This window comes from Panthera pardus, unplaced genomic scaffold (assembly GCF_024362965.1).
Source record: "Panthera pardus isolate Hobbes unplaced genomic scaffold, ASM2436296v1 HiC_scaffold_1, whole genome shotgun sequence".
NCBI lineage: Eukaryota > Metazoa > Chordata > Mammalia > Carnivora > Felidae > Panthera > Panthera pardus.
In genome coordinates, this window is record NW_026526654.1 from 84,199,667 (window position 1) to 84,217,360 (window position 17,694).

At 42.3% G+C, this 17,694-nt stretch overlaps 1 long non-coding RNA gene across 3 annotated transcripts; it reads left to right on the plus strand.

Moving 5' to 3' along the window:
• Positions 1 to 144: 144 nt before the first annotated feature.
• On the plus strand, positions 145 to 17,675 carry LOC109266136 (uncharacterized). 3 transcript variants are annotated; one of them, XR_002079581.2, is made up of 5 exons: positions 145 to 389; positions 7,171 to 7,232; positions 9,110 to 9,236; positions 15,783 to 16,041; positions 16,136 to 17,675. It is a non-coding gene; the product is annotated as an uncharacterized LOC109266136 (long non-coding RNA). The 3 variants fall into 3 exon arrangements; XR_002079580.2 differs by having other exon boundaries at positions 145 to 385; XR_002079579.2 differs by lacking the exon at positions 145 to 389 and adding an exon at positions 5,812 to 6,399.
• Positions 17,676 to 17,694: the final 19 nt, after the last annotated feature.

Consider the following 17,694-nt stretch of genomic DNA (forward strand, 5'->3'; position numbering starts at 1 on the left):
GGGGAACCCTTAGAATATTTTTCTTTTTTTGTGAAAAAGAGGCAATAGACCTACACAAGCTGACACTTGAATCTTTCCAGACAGCCCGGAAAGGGGCCTTCAAGGACGTCAAACAGGGCGCCGACGTCCTACGCGTGCCGACGTTCGCCTTTACGTTGAGCTTACGCCGGAAGTGGGCGTGTATTGGCGTCTCCGGGCGCCGGGGAGAGGCTGGCCTGACGGAGTTTAAGCCTTTTGCGGGGCTCCTAGCAGTCGTATGTTTGTTTGCAGAAATGATTACGTGAGCACAGAGGGCAGATTACAATGAGGAAAGCATATTATCCAGTTTGTGTCTTTCAAAAGTTCTTTTTCCTCTATGAGTCACGGCATAACCACGTTCTTGCTGGTAGGTGCGTAAATGTTACATCCACTTTGGGAAGCACTTTGTCAGAATGAAGTAAAACCGCAAATTTTCAAATACTGTATCCTGGCATTCTGCTTTTAAGTTTGTATCTTACAGAACCTTTGACATCTAGGCAAGAATGCGTAACAGCACTGAGTAGAAGCAAAAGATTAGAAACCCCCCCCTGGTGAGAACAAATACATGAATGGGATGCTCATATGAGAGAATATTATATGCCAGTAAATCAGTGCTAAACCCAGAAATATGAGGCCAGAAGAGGAAGATGTAGAAAGTATACAGCATGACAATTTATATACATACGATCTTAAAACATGTAAAGCTACCGTATATTGCTTAGGTATATATGCATATGTGTTGGAAGTACTCAAGAAATAAAAGGGGGTAAAAATCGAACTTAGAATTTTTACGTCCAGTAGGAAAAGAACTGGAGAGTAGTACAAGAAAGGGTTTTGCGGGCGCCTGGGTGGCTCAGTGGGTTAAGCATCCGACTTGGCTCAGGTCACGATCTTGTGGTTAGTGGGTTCCAGGCCCCGCGTTGGGCTCTGTGCTGACCGCTCAGAGCCTGGAGCCTACTTGGGATTCTGTGTCTCCCTCTCTCTCTCTCTCTGCTCCTCCCCCACTGATAACTCTGTCTCTCTCAGATTCTGTGTGTCTGTCTATCCCTCACCCGCTCACACTTTATCTCTCTCTCTCAAAAATAAATAAGCATTAAAAAAAAAAAAAAAGGATTCGATAAAGACTGTCTCCTGATTCCTTAAGTTCTTGAGCAAGTGAGCTCAAGGCAAGAAACTACAGACAGAATGTATAAATTCAAAATTTTGAAGCCTATGCAGTTTTTAAAAATTACAAAGTCCAGATGCATAGGGGTTGTAAGTCAAATTTCAAAATCAATGGAATAACATTATTTAAATTCAAGCAGGTTAAGATTTTTGTTGCTTAGATTATTTTTAGAAAAAAACATCATAAAAATAATACAATCATGAGAAAAGGATCAGACAAATTCCGCTATTGGGACATTCTACAAAATATCTGCCCAGCATTCCTCAAAGTGTCAAGCTTGTAAAAAACAAGGTTAGTCTGAAAAACTGCCACAGCATAAGGAGACGTGATAATTACATGTGATGTGGTTTCCTGGATGGGATCCTAACAGAAAAATAATATTAGGTAAAAATTAAGGAAGTCTGAATAAACCGTGGCCTTCAGTTGACAACACTGTACAAAATTTGGGACACCTGGTGGCTCGGTTGAGCATCCGACTCTTGATTTTGGCTCAGGTCATGATCCCAGGGTCATGGGATCAAGCCCCATGTTGGGCTCCACACTCAGTGTGGAGCCTGCTTAAGATTCTCTCTCCCTGCCCCTCTCCCCTGCCCATGCTCCCTCTCCCTCTCTGTCTCTCTAAAATAAGCAAAAAACCCTCCCCCCCAAAAACTCAACAATGTACAAAACTGGTCCACTACCTTCACTGTAACTATTATACCCTCCTTTGGTCTCTATATTCTTTATCCAGCTTCATTTTTAGTAGTTCATTGTTACGGTCACTCTATCTCAACTAACTCAAATCAGTCTTCCGTATCACTCTCCTAAAAAATGTACCACCTTGGATAAATGCAACCTGTTTTCTTCAACACATAGAGTGGTTTTGTTGTTGTTGTTGTTTTGTTTTTAACGTGTATTTATTTTTGAGACAGAGAGAGACAGAGCATGAACGGGGGAGGGGCAGAGAGAGAGGGAGACACAGAATCCGAAGCAGGCTCCAGGCTCCGAGCCATCAGCCCAGAGCCCGACGCGGGGCTCGAACTCACAGACCGCGAGATCGTGACCTGAGCCGAAGTCGGACGCTCAACCGACTGAGCCACCCAGGCGCCCCATGTTGTTTTGTTTTTTAGAGAGAAAGAGGGCATGGTGAGCGAGGGGCAGAGAGGGGCAGGGAGAGAGAATCCCACGCACTGAGAGTGTGGAGCGACAAGTGGAGCTTGAACTCACCCGATGTGGGACTCAAACTCATGAACCGGGAGATCGTGACCTGAGCCTAAGTCAGATGCTTAACTGACGAGCCACCCCGGTGGCTCATAGAGTGTTTTTTAAATTAAGATATGTTACATAAAAACCAAGATTTCTGGCTCCTCTTAAATCAGGGGATGTGACAACATAGGATTGACAGTGTTGGTGGCAGCAGTCCAGTGGCCACCCCCTTGAGACGGGATATATATTCTTGAGTTTCGTGTCCACTTAGCCTGCTTCAGGTTCACTTGTCTTGGCCCCTGTAGGCATTGGAGCTTTTAGCCTGTGCCACAAATTCATGGTCACACCGCTCTCAAGTGGTGCCTAACATCGCCACTGCAGTTCAGTTAATTTACGTACCTACTCTCTGTGAAGATTATTTCATGTTTTTTTCTTCAGTAACCAAATCTTCCGTCCCTTTCGAAACTTCACCCTTTTTCAGCTGACAGTTGCTTCATTTTTATCAATGTACAAACACGCTTTGGTCTTTCCCCTCTCCTTCCGGGCCCTACTTGACCTCATCTTCCCTTCTATGTTCTTCCATCAAGCTCCTTAGAAAAGAATCATGTGAAATTACTGTTTTTGTACATCAGAAACTGTCAGAGTTCAGCAGTGTCCTATGATTTAACCTAATACGTGATCATTATGATCTCTTCCTTACATCCCATTCTGTTTCCAGTTTGATCTGACTTCTGCCCCAATCATGCTCTTCAGACTGCTTCCACGTTGCCAAAACCAAAAGATATTCTATGTTCATGGTTTTCTTAATCTCTGACAAGCTTTGGCCGCTCCCTCCTTGAAACACTACCCTTTCTGACCAATCCACCGCCTGCTTTGCTGGTTTTCTTTTTCTTCCTGCCCTCTAAAAGACTTCTTCAAGACTTGGAACTGGTTCCCTTCTCTTCTTTCTACACCCTCTTCTTGGGGAAATCCACGTATACCTATAATTTTAAATTTCGTCTCTATCCTGCTTACTACCACATTTATTTTTTTAAATTCAAGACTCTTCTCAAAACTATTCAGCCTGACATCTCTTCTTGGATACATTTTGGCATCTCAAAGTTAATGTGTCCAAAATAAAACTTACCTTTCCATCCCTAAACCTGTTTTCAGTGCAGTATTTCCCATGTCAGTAAGTGGCATAAGCCAGAAACCTCAGTTTCATTTTTAAGTTTTCCTCCCCCCACCATATCCCATCCATCAGCATATTTTTTTCCAGTAATACCTGTAAAATATATCTCCGGATGGCCTACCTCCTCCCATCTCCACCACCACCACTGGAATCTCTCCCCCAGACTAGCAATGGCCCCATTAAGGTCACTTTTTTCTCTCTTGCTTCTGCTCTGTCCATTTTCTACATAGCAGCCAGAATGATCTTTTAGAAATGTAAACTCAATTGTGTCATAACCTTGCTTAAAGTCCTCCAAAGGCTTTCTGTTGCTCTTAGAATAAAATCTATACTCCTTACCTTGGTTTACAAGGTCCTGTATAAACCAGTTCTGGGTTATCTTCTCAGGGTCACTTGGTTTCCAACCCCCCCCCCCCCCCCCCCCCCCCCCCCCCCCCCCCCCCCCGCTCATTTGTAGCCTTCTGTGGTTCCCTAGCCTGAGGCTTTCTAGCCTCAGGGGTTTTATGCACACTCTTCCCCTTTGCCTTTCCCATGGCTCATTCTTTCTCATCTTTTTTGCTTCCTAAGCATTAGCATCTGCATAGTTAGGAATTTAGTAAGGTGTTTAAATTATAGAACAAATCCAGATGCTGTGACCAAAGTATTGGCAATTACTGTGCTTCTATTTGAGGTAACTCTTTAAAAATCTTTTTTAGAGATTTTAAAGATTTTTGTCATAGGAAAAAATATAATTGGAAGGCGGCAGTTGTTTTTTAGCATAGTCTTTTACGTCACTCATCAGTTGGTCCAGGCTAAGTGTAAGCAAAATCATATTACTTTTAGCCTAAGAAAATCATAATTAAGAAGATAAAAATAATAGTACAACAAATCCAGAATTAATGTGTTCTTGGTGTGGCCCACCACTTTAGACTTTGTATATTGTTCTTGACTATCTTGAATAATAAGTAATTGAACCCCAGTATAATGTACGTTTATGTGTGTATACACATATGGACACATAGGTATATATGTGTGTATACATCAGAGAGAGAGACTGAGAGATTTTTTTAAAATACATACACTAAAATGCACACATCTAAGTGTATACGTGGAGGGTTTTTTGACTAATTTTTATAACTTTACAACCAGTATTTACGACAAAGGTATAGACCATTGCCATCCCTGTGGAAAATTCCCTGATGGTCCTTTCCAGCTAACCCTCCTCCCCACCACAACCATCTGATATCCTGATTTCTACAATTATAGAGTAGTTTTGCCTATTCTGAAATTTCACATAAATGGCGCCCTACAGTCTGCACTCTTACTTATCTTCTTTTGTTCAGCTCAGTGTTTTCAAGATTGCATCACGTCATCTGGACCAATAGTGCGATTCCTTTTTCATTACTAAGTAGTATTCCGCTGTGTGAATATACTACAAATTATGTAGACATTCTTTTCTAGAGGGAAAGTGGGATGTTTGCAATTTTTTGATACTATGAATAAAACTGTCGTAAACGTTTTGTGAATATGTTTTAATGTCTTTGGGGGGGAAATACCTAGATTTGACGTTGCTTGACCGTAAGGTGGGTGTATCTCTGACTTCATAAAAAATTGTCAAACGGTTTCTCCAAGTGAACCCCATTTTATTTATTTAGCATATTCCTCCAAAGAATGTAAGGCATTTGTTTCTACTGCAAGCTTTTAAAATCGGTTTGTGTCACTAGCTCTGTCATACACATCTGAAAACCAAAGTGGTTTCCTGAGTCTCTAACAGTCAATTTGTCTCTACTTTGAGATCATTAACGTAAAGAATAAGAACAGCGTTGAAACTTAAAAAGAAGTGTGCAGTAATTGAACGTGGAAAGAAGGGAAACTCGAAAGTCGTTCAATATTTATTAGCATCCAGATTAAGTCAGGTGCTGTGCTGAGTGATGGAACTATAAACATGAATAAAACATGAGCCTTGCCCTCAAGGACTCCACAGAGAGTTTGGTGGAAGGAAAAGGTGAGTGTGTTCCAATATTCTAAGTGCCCTAGGAGAGGACACTGAACACGAGCAGTGCAGGCATTATGTGGATGCCACCGTGTGTGTGCGTTAGAGGGGGGAGTGGATGAGAGACGAGCCCCCGGACGAGAAGGAAGCCTCACGGAGGAGGTTGGACTCGAGGAAACAGTTAACGCTTTGACCATAGAACAAGTAGCAAGGGTATTTTAGGTAGAGGGTATTTTAACTTTTTTAAGTTTATTGGTCCTGTGAGGGGAGAGAGAGAGAGAGAGAGAATGCAAGTGGGGGGAGGGGCAGAGAGAGAGGGAGAAAGAGAATCCCAAGCAGGCTCTGCCACCAGCACGGAGCCCGACCTGGGGCTTGAACTCACAAACCGCGAGACTAAGACCTGAGACGAAATCAAGAATTGGACGCTTAACAGACTGAGCCACCCAGGCGCCCCAAGGCATTTTAACTTTTGTAAAAGCACAGTTGTTTTGAATAACAACTTTCAAAACTCGGGGAAATGAAGGTCATCCAACAGCTTTAGAAAATAAGGTCAACAAATGAACAGGAACGTGACTTATTAAAATGAGGGAAATTAATTGTGCACCAGGCTTGAATAAAAATACGAAACAAAACCCATAATTTTTGGTCATTAAGCTAAAGTCATAAGCTAAAGCTATGTCCATTTTCATGTTTTCTTCTGTGAAGGAATTTTAATAAAGTTCAGTGTATGTTTTGTTTTTTTTTGGTTTTCGGAAGACACTGGCAGTTTAACTCCAGCAGGAAAAAATTTTCCAAGCTAGGAAGAAACCTGGATCCACCTTCTGTGTGAGGCTGTGGTTAGGAAGTCCCTATGAGTCTCAGTCGACTCCTTTTGATTTGCCCTTTGTCTTGGTAGGTTGGCAGGAGAACAATTTCAAATGAGAACTGATTAGGAAATTCTGGGGTAGAAAGTATATAATGAGAATTCTTGTCTCCAGGGAAATGTCACTAATGATAACTGAAGTCATGGGAACTGAAATACTATGAATAATGGAAAAATGTATAGTGAAGAATAATTATGTAAAAGAATCATTTTTTCCCCATAAAAATTTTCATTTGAGATCCTGAGAAGCGAGGGGAAGGGGGAGGTGGAAATGAACAAGATAAAATCTATTTTTTAATCAAGGAGGCAAAGATTGCACTCTTCCAGAATTTTTCTACCTGCAAACAGTGAAGCATTACCAGGCTTGTGACCATGTGATTGGACATTCTGATTGAGTCTCAGCCCTCTAACCCAGGTCTTCATTGTCTGTATGCAGATGTTTCTGTTCCCAAATCCTGCGTTTGCTCCAGCTTCCAAAATACCTTCAACTACCTTAGACTTTAAGGCCAGTGCAACGTGAGGAAGAAGCTAGTCAAGTATCAGAAGTGTTCAGACAGGAAGAGTGTTGCCGTGAGAGTAGGAGAAGCCGTTGCAGTGATTTACGGAAGCCTAGTTACGTTTAGACAGTCAAGTACAATTTGGAAAAGTGGGAAAAGATACGATGTAGAGTTTTGTAGTAGGTAGGAAACATCTAGTGGACCGTTGAACTTGTAATAAATTCCAGGAGTCTCCTCAGTTAGGGTCAACAGTCCTTGCTCGTAATGATTATGTTAGTTGTTTTGTTTTGGTTTTTTTCCTAGGTAATTCAATCACTTGGAGCTGTGCACATCTCTTCCTGGCAAACTTAGTAACAAAGGAAGAGGTTCGTGCTCTGTTCCCACATACTTGCCTCATAATGATTTAGAAATGAGGGCTGACAAATTTCAAGTCTGTTGTTAGCTCGGATTGATTGATTGATTGATTGATTGATTGATTGATTATGGCTACCTGGACCTGAGTTGAGATGTTTCTGAGGCCAAGTCCAGGCTAACTGAAAAGTAAAGATTATTAATGTCCAGTGGGGGCTTATTGGGAGGGGGGGAAGACCTCTTATACCTTATTCTTCTCACTTCTGGCTTAGATAACTAGTATAAGAGAAGTAGTTTTACTGCTAGAGGAAAAGGTTTGCCCAGACTTGGAAACAGGTTAGATGGTAGTGTGGGGCATGGCTTATCATGGTGGTGGGCAGTCTGCAAGAGGGTCCCTAAATCAAAGCTGGAAAGAAGGTATCTTTTTCCACTGTGGAGGAAAAACATGAGTTTTGGAGCCCGACAGACTAGATTCTATGTTCTGTCACTTCCTAAAGCCTGTTTCTTTAGAGTGGAAACACAGATACTTGTTGAAGAGAATCTCGGACTTATAAGCCCACCTGGGAAAATGAATGTAGAACATCTTTTCCATTTTGTACAGCACTGGCACCCGGGAGGCCCAAAGCATGTCCTCTCCCTTGCTCTCCTTTGGAGTCTGGTCTGTGGGCCCCTGGGTGTCTCTGGGACCTTTGTAAGGGATGTGTGAGGTCAAAATTATTTTCAGAACAGTGTTAAGACATTATTTGCCTTTTTTACTGCATTGCCATTTCTCTGGTGATGCAAAAGCTACAATGGGAAAAACAACCTAGTGCTTTACCACGAATCAAGGCAGTGGCACTGGCCATTATTGTACTTTTCGCCACCATGCACTCTTAAGATAAAAATAAAACCAGTTCACTTAATAATAGGTGTGATGAGGGCAGTAAAACTCATTAATTTTATTTGATCTCCACATCTGAGTACACATCTTTTAAATAAACTGTGTGTGACAAAATGGGAACTGTGGATAAGACATTTGTGCTATATAATCAGTACAATGATTGTCTGGAGGAAAAGCACCTGTTCTGTTGTTTGAGTTGCAAGCTGAACTAACACCACCTTTCCCACTGAATACTATTTTTACTTGAAAGAACAGACAAACTAGGGTTATTCAGAGTTGGGTATTTGGCTGACATCTTCTGATGGGCTAAACCAGACTACTGCTACTTCAAGGGAAACAAGGGAGAAAATTTGAGCTTTTAAGTAAAAGTTACAGTTTGGAGAACTTGTATCCACCACCGGGAGCCTGACAGCTTCCTACAACTGAGATACTCTTCTGTTAAGATCATTGGTGATATGAACAAACGCAGTTTGTTTTATATAGTTAAATGTTTCCACATTTGGATTATCTGCATAACTGAGTGAACCATATTTTCAAATGATCAGTACATAATGTTACAAAGTAAGAAATGGGAAAAGATCATGTGAAGTGTAAGATAGGCCAATGGAATTAAACTTTTTTTTAATGTTTGTTTATTTCTGAGAGAGAGAGAGAGAGAGAGAGCGAGCACGAGCAGGGGAGGGGCAGAGAGAGAGGGAGGCACAGAATCCGAAGCAGGCTCCAGGCTCTGAGCTGTCAGCCCAGAGCCCGACGCGGGGCTCGAACTCATGAACTGCTGGATCATGACCTGAGCAGAAGTCGGAAGCTCAACCGACTGAGCCACCAGGCACTCCTACGTGGGCCAACAGAATTTAATGTACCAGTATGAAAATGTCACTGATACTACTTAGATTCCACGTTGCAACTACTCTTTTAAAAACAAATCTGTCACTGTGGAGTGTTGGTATAGTACCAAATAAGATTAGCCACAATTACCTGAAAAAGTTATTAAAATACTGCTCCCTTTTCTAGCACACCTGTGTGAGAAGGTTTTCTTCATATACTTCAACCAAATGCACATGGCAATAGAGTCAATGCAGAGGCAGATGAGTGTCCAGTTGTGTTCGACCGAGCTAGACCTTAAGGATGTCACAAAAAGGTGAGACAATGCCACACTTGTCACCAAATGGTGCAGCAAAAAAGAAATGCAGTGAAAAGGAATTTATTTTGGAAAATACAGTCACTTGTCATAAAAATATTTATGTGACCATGTATGAGGTTTCTATTATTATTTTTATAGAAGTTAATGAATATTTCTAGAAATTCTTTATTTTAATGTCTGATAAATATTGATAGATGAAAATCCACATAAATGAAAGTTCAGTGATTTTTTTTTAATTTTTTTTTTTAACATTTATTTATTTTTGAGACAGAGACAGAGCATGAACGAGGGAGGGGCAGAGAGAGAGGGAGACACAGAATCGGAAGCAGGCTCCAGGCCCTGAGCCATCAGCCCAGAGCCCGACGCGGGGCTCGAACTCACGGACCGTGAGATCGTGGCCTGAGCCGAAGTCGGACGCTCAACCGACTGAGCCACCCAGGCACCCGAAAGTTCAGTGATTTTTAAGAGGTAAAGGAGTCCTGGGATCAAAAGCTTATGAACACTGTCCTAGTCCCCTACTTCTGCTACCGCTGCATGTGCTCTGATCCCCAGAGAAGAGCCAGAGATGTCCCTGCAGATTCTGGAAGTAATCCCTATTTGTCGCAAACTTTTTTTTTTTTTTTAATTTTTTTTTAACATTTATTCATTTTTGAAAGGCACAGAGAGACAGAGCGTGGATGGGGGAGGGGCAGAGAGAGAGGGAGACACAGAAACAGAAGCAGGCTCCAGGCTCTGAGCTGTCAGCATAGAGCCCGACACGGGTCTCGAACTCACGGACCGTGAGATCATGACCTGAGCCGAAGTCGGACGCTTAACCGACTGAGCCACCTAGGTGCCCCTATTTGTCGCAAACTTTGACTGTTAACTATTAGGGTGAATTCCACGTCAAAATATGCATGTTCCCAGGGTAATCTTGCCCCTGCAAAGTTACCCAGAAACATGGGCACGTGGGATTATTTTCCATTTTGCCCTGTGGATTCTGAACAAGCTTTGGTACAATTTTGCTGACTTGCCTTGAGCTGACAGTCTGCAATTGTTAATTTATCCTGTAACTAAACTGATTTTGCTTCACTGTTACCCTGTCATGTCCTTAGATTTCCAGTGCAACTGCTGATGAAGTCAAGCAGGTCAAATTTTGTGGGACAATCAGATAGGGGACTGGCACTCTGTTGTGCCTGTTAAAATTAAACTTGGAAACACTTTAAAAAGAAACCCACAAAAGTGTTCTCAAAACAGCCATTCTGGTTGTCAAATGAAATAGGGGAGCAATTAGGCCTCTGTCCTATGATAGATTCAAAATTTTCTGCTGACTGGCAGTGTCCTGTTTCTACCTCCGAACTATTCCGCAGGTACTTGGCTGTACTCCAACGGGATAAGAAGATTCTGCGGTTGAAAAATTTTAACTACAGTCCTTGCTGACAAAAGACTAAAACCTTTTTAGCCATTAGAAAAATTACTCTGGCTACAGTTTCATATATGCCCGGAATTATTGAAATAAACTCTTTTTTTTTTTTTTTGGAAAACTGACAATAACTTTAACCATTATAATGAACCACAATGACATCAAAATATTTCTGCAAAATAATTGATACAAATGCTTTTAAAGGTTTTAGCGCTGGGATTTATATAAGCCAAAGCGTAAAATTACATGAAGAACCTTCGTCAGATACCAGTTTCATGTTGCTAATTTGCACTCAGCTTTCATATTGTATAGATGCAATCCCAGTGCCATCTATTCAAACTACTTTTTAGATATCTGTGGTGCTTCAAGCTAGGTTTCGGTGGTCTTTGAAAGCTGGTTTATGTGCGTGAAATTGGACAAGATTGAATTGAAATCATTTGCTAGAATTCTACTTAATTTTAGTTGATCTGAGAGAAGATACTTGAAACTGGGGAGAGGTAGTGGTCTGGTGACTTTCACACGGTGAATTTCAGAAAACTGTAAGCTTCGTAAAGGTAAGGACTTTGTCACTCTAGGCCTATCACTTTGTATCCAGTGCTTAGCATACCGTATATAGTAAAGGCTCAAAAATATTTGGAAACCGAGATGGAAAATACGGGGGAAAAGGGAGCAGCAAGCTGACCCCACTGAATCAGTGTCAATAGGGGTAATTTTAATAACATGAACGGAGTTTGAAGAAAATGATCACTCACAGTAGCAGCATCTTTTGTAACAGGACGATTTGATATTTAGGATCCATTTGAGATTGACAATTAATCCAACTTAGTCTGCTGCCCAGCTGACGGGTTTCCTCAAGCAGTGCTCAGGGCATTCGTTCATTCAGTCATTCATGGAGCATACATTCATTGGGCACCTGCTACATGGCAGAATGCTAGAGATACAGGGGAATAAAACAGACAAAAATCCCTATCCTCTCGAAGTTTACATTCTAGTGGTGGAAAGACAGTAAATAGTACACTATTTACACTATCCTGTTACAATGTGTATATTCTGACAGATGGAGACAAGTGCCATAGAGAAAAAAAACTCAAGCAGGAAAGAGGAAATGAGATATCACAGTTTCAAATAGAGTGATCAGGGGGGCGCCAGGGTGGCTCAGTCGGTTAAGCTTCCGACTTCGGCTCAGGTCATGATCTCGCACTCCGTGGGTCCGAGCCCCACATCGGGCTCTGTGCCGACAGCTCAGAGCCTGGAGCCTGCTGCGGATTCTGTGTCTCCCTCTCTCTCTGCCTCTCCCCCACTCACGTTCTGTCTGTCTCTGTTTCTCAAAAATGAGTAAATGTTAAAAATAAAATAGAGTGATCAGGGACACCTGGGTGGCTCAGTAGGTTGAGCATCTGACTCTTGATTTCAGCTCAGATCATGATCCCAGGGTGAGTGTGGAGCCTGCTGAAGATTCTCTCTCCCTTCTTCTGGCCCACTTGCTCCCTCTCTGAAAGAAAGAAAAGAAAAGAAAGAAAGAAAGAAAGAAAGAAAGAAAGAAAGAAAGAAAGAAAGAAAGAAAGAAAGAAAGAAGAAAGGAAGGAAGAAAGAAAGAAGGAAAGAAAGAAAGAAGGAAGAAAGGAAAGAAAGAAAGAAATGTTATGTTATTGACATAAATTGACTTAGAATATTATATAGTTTCAGGTGGACAACATAATGATTCGGTATTTGTACATGTTGTGAAACGAGCACCCCAATAAGTCTAGTTAGCATCCATCACCATGTAGTTAAAAAGATTTTGAAACACAGGACACCGAGCTGAGAAACTCCTACGATTGTGTGTAGTACAAAGCACACCTTGCTGCACTTGACAGTTGACGGGACGCTGGGAGGGAAACAAGCCCGCAAATGCCAGAGCCTGACATTCGCTCACCCTCAGTAGTACGCGCTCCTTTCTCCGTTCTCATTCTCTGCACAAGCCAGAAATAAGACAACCGACAGAAATCACGGAGTCCTTCCTTTATAAAATTCTCTGTGGTGTGACCTATTTATTCATTAATCTTTTTTTTAATTTAAAAAATTTTTATTTTAAGAGGAAGAGAGCGAGAGAGCGAGAGAGAACATGAGCAGGGGAGGGGCAGAGAGAGAGGGAGACACAGAATCCGAAGCAGGCTGCAGGCTCCGAGCTGTCGGCACAGAGCCCGACGCCGGGCTCGAACCCACGAACCGTGAGATCATAATCTGAGCCCAAGTCAGATGCTCAACCGACGGAGCCACCCAGGCGCCCCTATTCATTAATCTTTACTAAGCATTTCATTATGTGCCTGCTTGATACTGGGGCCCATTCCTGAAGAGGGGAACAAAGCCCGTGTCTTTTGGGAAATTATGAATTTTCCAGGGAGACAATACTGAACTAGTCATTGGGAGGTAATTTAAGAGTTATTTTTATATGTGCCACGAAGGACCAGCTGAGACTGTGAGAACATCAAGGGTACGATCCTCATCCGCGAGATCAGGAAAGACTTGCTGGAGTAGGTGACAGTATCGGCACATGTGCTCAACACGTTTTGATTTGTGTTGATCTATATGATTATATCTGTACCCTTGAGACGTATACGTTTCACCATAGGATACAAAAGTGAGTAATCATTTTGGCTCAGTAGGGTATGGTCTAGGAAAAAGACTCACAAATCTCTGTGGCTACATAGATTTTTGAGAAGAATTATTAACTGAATTTTTCAGTTTAATAATGTTGTTCTAGCTTGTCAGTTGTTTTTTATTGTTTGTTGGTATGTTTAACAAGTCATAAAATGTATACACATTCCTGTCTCTTGTGTGTGTGTGTGGAGGTGTATTTGATCATGTTTAGAATAAAATACAGAACCACAAACTAGATTTTCCGGTTCAACAGCAAACACATTATACTTTCTGAGGCACTTTCTACAAAAAGTAGGTACAAAATAAAATTTTGTTCGATTTTTAAATGAACGTGTAATGTACAAAAGTAACAATCTGAAATTCTACGTCCTACATACATTGGTGAGCTCCTTGCCTTTTCTTTTCTTTTTTTTTTAAGTTTTATAGATTTATGTATTAATATTTGACCTTGAAAACATACACAGAACTATAGCTTCTCAAGTCTTTTGAATTTGAGGTTGGATGGATTGGTTAGAGTGGTCTTTATAACTTTTATTTGGGGGTAGACTAAAGGTTTTACCTAATTCTCCCTATTGATATCCCCTAGGCCAGACCACACTTACTTACATGCTCTTTTGGCTGCAGGCGCTAGAATCCTTATTTATTTATTTATTTATTTATTTACTTACTTACTTACTTACTTATTTAAAAAGTTTATTTATTTTGAGAGAGGGAGAGGGAGAGAGAGTGCACTCACAAGTGGGGGAAAGGCAGAGAGAGAGAGAGAGAGCGCAAGAATCCCAAGCAGGCTCCACACTGTCAATGCAGAGCCTGATGTGGGGCTCAAACTCATGACCCATGAGATCATGACCTGAGCCAAAACCAAGAGCCAGATGCTTAACCCACTGAGACCCCCAGGTGCCCACAGAATCCCAATTCAAGTGAGGTTAGAAAAAAAAGTCAGGGTCCCAACAGTAAAGGATTGTTTGCTCCCCTTTTTCTGAGTATCAACCTCATTCTTCTCTCTCGTTGCAAGCATTCTTTCAACACATGAGAGAAACTTGACCTCTGATAGCTCCTGAGCTTTGCAGCTGACCAAGTTGGCCACCTGCAGAGAAACCACCTCAACTCTCTGGGCCCTAGGTCCAAGACCAGTGGGAAAACCCTCACTGGGCCACAAGATCTAGACACAGCAACTGTAACAGGAGGAGGAGAGATGTGTGTGTGACGTTGTGTCATAACTGGAGATCCTGAGAGAACAATTTGGATAGGATGACGGGAAATTGTTCTCAGAAGAAGGAGGCAATTCTGAGAAAAGAATTACATGTGAGCCTACCATGGTATTATTGGAAAGAAGTATGAGAGAATGGGACTAAACGATGAATAAGGAACTAATGTTGGACATTTTATGTGAGGGAAAGGGAGAAAAGAAGGTCAGGAGATTTCCCTGAGAATGTAAGGAAACATGAGAAACTTTAGCCAAGACAAAGTGGGACATAACCAAAACGTTGACAAATGTTACACCCCGTTTACTTTCAAACACTTCAGTAAAAAACAAATAGATGAAACAGAAATGGCAAGATGTTAATATTAAAACTGGGCAATGAGTATATAGATGTTTTCTAAGAAGTGGCTCTCGGGGTGCCTGGGAGGCTCAGTCTAAGCATCCGACTTTGGCTCAGGTCATGATCTCACAGGTTCATGAGTTCGAGCCCCACATTGGGTTCTGTGCTGATGGCTCAGAGCCTGGAGCCTGCTTCCAAATCTGTGTCTCCCTCTCTCTCTGCCCCTCCCCCACTCGCATTCTGTCTCAAAAACAAATATTAAAAAAAATAAAGTTTTGTCTGTTAAGTCTGATATTTGGGCTTCCTCAAGAACTATTAATTTTTTTCTTCCTACAAATGGTTCTTTCTTTCACATGTGACTTTGTAATCTTTCATTGAAAACTTAATATTTTGAATATTATCATGTGGCAACTTTGGAAATCACTTTTTCCCTCTCTCTCCATGACGTGTTGTTGCTGTTTGTTGTAGTTGTTGTTGCTTGTTTTTTAAATGGCTTTCCTGAACTAATTTTCAAAGTATATTCTTTGTCATGTGTGGTCACTTACGTTTCTGTTCCATTAGTTTACTAGTCAGCTAGTGGTCAGGCAGAGAGTTCTTTTAATCCCTGGAGTAAAAAAAAAAAAAAAAAAAAAAAAGGAAAAAAAAAAAGCCCACTAAAAACTCTCTCCAGTCTTTTCAGATGGGCTCTGTGTCGTGGCACTCCTCGATACTTGGCCGGGCCATTTACTTCCTGCTTGCATGGAGCTTGAAGGTCAGCCAATGAGAAGATCTTTGAATCTTCTCAGGTCTTTTCTGAGCATGTATCCAGCCCAGGCATGCATGGAGTCTTCTAGTTCTCTGGATTAAATGGGAGCTTCTCAAAGCCCTTATTCCCTGAAATATGCCCTTCTCCAGCCTCTTTCTTCCCAGTGTTTTGGCTTTTCTATCGCTTGCCCTAATTGTTATCCTTTGCCACAGATGGCAGCCGCTTATACATTTGCAAATGTCACCCAGGAAACTGCCTTGGAGCTGAGGCGTGTGAAACAAAGGCAAGTCCTTGAGCAGATCCTCCAAGGAGCTTCTGGGGAGCTTCCGGGAGCTACTAAGGTCAAAACGTGGATCCACAGTTCTTTGAGGTAAGATAAGATTGGTTCTGGTCCCTCCGGTACCAGTAACCTGCACCAGGAAAATGGACTTCTGTCTTCAAGTCTGTAGCTGCGTTGGGGATGGTAACAAGGTAAGTCAAAATGCTCTCTTACCAAAATTCAGCCGGCTTTTTTTTTTTTTTTCCAGTGAGCTTTATTCTGGTTGCTGAAAGTTTCTTTTATAAGATTCTAGGGTTCTGAAAAACTTCATCGTGACAATTCTTGCCAGCTTGTCCACTGCTTTTATGAAGGGATGAAGGTTTGGAGTTGTCTACTCTGCTGTTTTCAGAGACGTCTGTCCTGTGGAGAGAATGGGTGACACGGGTGTGGTATTCCCGATTCCAACAAAAGGACAGCATCCGGTCCAGATCCCTTCCGACTTATCTGGGAGTCTTGAGAGTTGGATGCCTGAGGAGATTTGTGGCCGAGCCCTGAAATCATCGACCTGCCCCTTCTGTGGGGTCTACTCTGAGGAACCCTATTCCATAACGTACGCACCTTCTGTCCAAGGTGCCTGGGCCCCTCGGTGATGCAGACTGACGAGGCTTTTCATCCACTCCGGGTGCTTTCAGTTCTCCCAGAATAAGTAAGGCCAGGAAAACCCGGTAGCAGGACGTTTGGCGGACCTTTTCAGAGAGTTGGACTCTGGAGTCGAGCCCTGAGCATGGGCCTTAGGTCGGCGGGTTTCTGTGTGACCGTGACAGAAGACCGGAAAAGACTCATCTCTTCCTTTTACCTGCACTGTTTTGAAGACCTCTGCTTGACATCTTGCCAACAACGTATGCTTCCCCTGCCTTCAGCATTTGGCGAGAAAGCACCAGACGGGCTATTCATTTCTCGCCAGCATCTGGACGTTCCTCAGATACGCAAGATCCGGATCAACACGGCCCTTGGGAGGGTGGCTGAGACGAAGGTGCTCACGCCTGCGCTAAGCCCGTGCTGCCGTAGGCTCGGATTTTATGTGAATGTGAACTTGGGTTCACTAACCACCACCGACTGTCTCACATCCTCCGAGACATGTGAGGTGTCAGAAGGGTATGTCTGCTCGAGTCTGGTAGAGACTCCTGAGACATTCCTCTCCGCCGCTGGCGTCCTGGCTTCTCCACTTCACTTCTGGCCGCAACGATTAGAAGATGGAAATGGGAGGGAGGTAGAAATGGGATATAGGTGTTTGCTTGGCATCTGCCCATTGTCAAGGAACATTCCCTGTGTCTTCAGAGCTCAGATTTAGTGTTGGGAGCCTCACAGGAGTATGTGAAGTTGTGTTATCCGAACCGAGGACTGTTCTCCACATGCAAAGTTACAGAAGGTGAGCATCTTCCTGGCTTGACCTAAAAGTCAACTCATTTTTTGATGCCTCTGATGGTTTGCATCTCTTCACATTTAAAAAAATGTGTCTACCTCAGGGCCTTTGCATCAACCCTCTATTCTAGGATTCTAGGGGTAAGAATGTGAAGATCTGTCCCAAGGGAGCCACAGATATTCCACTTTGGCCACAGTCACCCCAAGAAGACATGTAAACTCTGTCCAAAGTAAAGAGCAAATGGAAGAAAACTGTTGACTCCTATAGGCCCAAGATCTTTTGTCATTACAGGTGTTTATAAAGTTGAGGATACTGGGGTTTTTTTTTTCTCCTGATAAGGAAGGCTTGTGATAAAAATTGCTAAAAGAAGTCATTAACTTAATTTTTTAATGTTTATTTTTTTATAGAGAGAGAGAGCAGGGGAGGGGCAGAGAGAGAGACG